This window comes from Ochlerotatus camptorhynchus, unplaced genomic scaffold (genome assembly GCF_037179485.1).
Source record: "Ochlerotatus camptorhynchus isolate MF236.1 unplaced genomic scaffold, CSIRO-AGI_Acam_v1.1 ptg000476l, whole genome shotgun sequence".
In the NCBI taxonomy this organism is placed as follows: Eukaryota; Metazoa; Arthropoda; class Insecta; order Diptera; family Culicidae; genus Ochlerotatus; species Ochlerotatus camptorhynchus.
In genome coordinates, this window is record NW_027040962.1 from 6,273 (window position 1) to 9,408 (window position 3,136).

Genomic DNA, 3,136 nt, shown 5'->3' on the forward strand with positions numbered 1-3,136 from the left:
GTGGATTTTTAATGTGTCATGGGAATCTGCCGACTGGATGAAAAGTTCTTTTATAGTACCTATTTTTAAGTTGGGCTAAAAATCAGACATGCATAATTATCGTGACATAACCATCAACTATTGCATTCCAAAACTTTTTGAGGCGATTGTCAATGATACATTATTTATTCAAATCAAAAATATAATTTTTAAAAGGTCGTTCGACGACCACAAATTTACTCGAATTCATTAATTAGTCTATAGAAGCAATGGATAACGAAAACCATGTTGAAGTTTTTATAAAGACTTCAGTAAAGAATTCGATCGCGTCGACACACCCATGCTTCTTTTTAAATTGCAAAAATGGGAATCCAGTCCAAACTGTTCAAATGGCTTTAATCATATTTGACCAAAGGTGATCAAATAGTAAGAGTCAAAGAAAAAAAGCATCCCCTATTCATGCCACATCAGGAGTCACACAAGCCTCTCATTCTATTCATTATATTTGTAAACGACGTATCCTTCAGTTTAAAAATACATAAATATATATTATAAATATATTATATGATTTTTTTTTTTAGAATCAACACATTCAAACCTGAAATACAGATATTCCACACTTAGTGTAACAAAAGCCTGCTACAACTCAGTGTTAAAAAGTGTAACTCCATTACCTTTACTAGAAAACGGAACATAACCAATTACCTTATGACATCAGAATGCAGAAAAGTGCGATAAAGTTATCTTAGACGTCCCGTAACGTGGGTGGATCACCTTTTCGTGGTACGTTACGGGATGTAAGATCTACCACCGATTCCTAGTCCTGACTACTTCAAACTAGGGGCCAGGATTTTTCAGTAATCCAAGGAACACATCTTAGTCATTGTGCATAGTGACAAGACTCGGCTTTGTCCACCGAGGATAATCTTGAAACAAGGAAAAAATGAGTTGGTTAGTCTTCATCTATGTGATTCCTAATCTTCTATTCGTTATTCCCTGTTGAAGTGGTTTAGACTAGGGTGGGTGTTCCAACATTCCAACGGGTATAAATTACGGATCCTTTCAATTAGAATCGATTCCTGAATCTGGATCATTTCTCAATAGATGGAGTAATACGACATGCACTAAACTTTTTTTTTTTTTTTTATATTATAGTCACTTTAACACTCTTGGGTCATTCGTGACTTGTCCGGGGGTGAGATTTGAACTCGTGACTTTGGCGTGAGAGATAAGGATGCTAACCACTACGCCGGGGTCGCCCCTTATGCACTAAACTAAGGACACGGGATATAGGGGAAATGGATGTAATGTCGGCCTTAATGCACCTAATTTGGGCCCATACATAAATTCAGCAATCGACTAAATTTTCAATGATGACCAAAAATATCCATTAGTACCGTCCCAATGACGCGTTCATCTAAATAAAATTGATAAATAGTAGATTTTTAGCGATGGGTCCAATCTTAGATCCATAGGCCAACATTAGAGCCATTTCCCCTACTACAATAGATCAAATTACTGGTTACAGTAGTTTTATGTCCCGAATAGAGGAGAAAAAAAAGAGAGTATATGCTGGTATAAGTATATTGTTAAGGTAGTCAAATGTGGTAAAACATCTCTTCTCTAGGAAAAAAATACGGTGTGTTGCAGAGTGTTTTTGAAAGTGTTGACATTAATCGCAAAAAAACATTGATGGAATAAATGAAGATATCACATTGAAGCTATTTCCACCAACTTATCCTTCTGATTAAATATCACTCAGCGCGCATATATAAAGTTTGCGAGAATGAGAATAGCTCATTATTTTTCATAATTTAATTACGTTTTCTCTCATGAAAGATTCGGCTTAACTGATTGCAGGAAATCTGGTCCCTTGCAACCTTTTTTCTGCAGAGCCTCATTGCAATGAGGAACTATATCCCTACACCATTTCCATATATAGTTGAACACATCATTGGAGTTGCTTGCCAAAATACATACCTACATGCCAGCACGTAGTTCAAGTAAATATCCCATCAAGCAATCGAATTAATCTGGCAGGTATTTTTAATCTCTTGAGCTATTCAGTGGTTGATTCTAGATGGTTACGCTTACCTGCAATATAAACAAATGGAGAACAATAGGGATATATCAGAATGTATTCTAAAGTATTGACATATCTAGAAATTATTTATTTATTATAAGCAGTGGATGATTTTAAATTGATCAGGTATTATTATTATTTTACTTGTTTTGAAACTATTGTGAATGATATGTTTGTGTCGATAAATAAGCAAATAATGGAGTATTGTTTAATTCACTCCCCACACAACAACTTGTAACTGTACAATTTAGTGAGGGAAAGTGATCAGTATTTAGGATATTTGATTTTATTATCCAACATGTTGGGGTTGAAGTGTCTTAGAACTTAATAAAATTCTCTCCATGGTTGGAGTTTATGATAGTACCGAGTGAGACCAAAAAAATGAATTGAAATCCGTTCACCTAATATAAAACGTATACATTTCGTATGATATCAGTACCGCAAGGAAGTTGAAATAGAAAGACATAATTACTTTAACTAATCATGCTTTTATTACTTCATGCATGAAGTTAACGATTTACATACCTAAAGATGCGTAACGTCAAATCTCAGACTTAAAGTGGACATTTTATGCGATAGATGAGATGAAAATATAGAGTTGATAGTTCCGTTATAGTACTACAGTGTGAAAATCGTATATAGGTCATTCCAGCTCGAGTGGGTACACCACCTGTGGTCGATGTCACCGGTTTTGCTCTAAAGTGCCTAGATCCTTCTGCCTAGAATACAGGGTTGTAATTTTCGAGATTTTTAAAAATTTAAACTTTCAGAAGAGATTACTCCACAGCCAAATAAGCTATTCGTGATGTTAATTTTTATAGGTATACCCAAATTTTGTTTTTGTTCTAGTAACTACAGTAAACAGGCTGATTACCGGCAGGAATTAAAATTGTCAAAAAATGGCCTATTTTCACCATGGGCGGGATTTTTTTATTTCTTAATATTTTGGGCTCAAATTTTCACCTTGGGCTCAAATTTTCAGTTTTCAAATACAGTAACAACTCTCTTCTCTGGACGTCTACACAACAGCGTAACAATCCTATTGTAACCAGTCGGACATTGTCCCGTAGATGG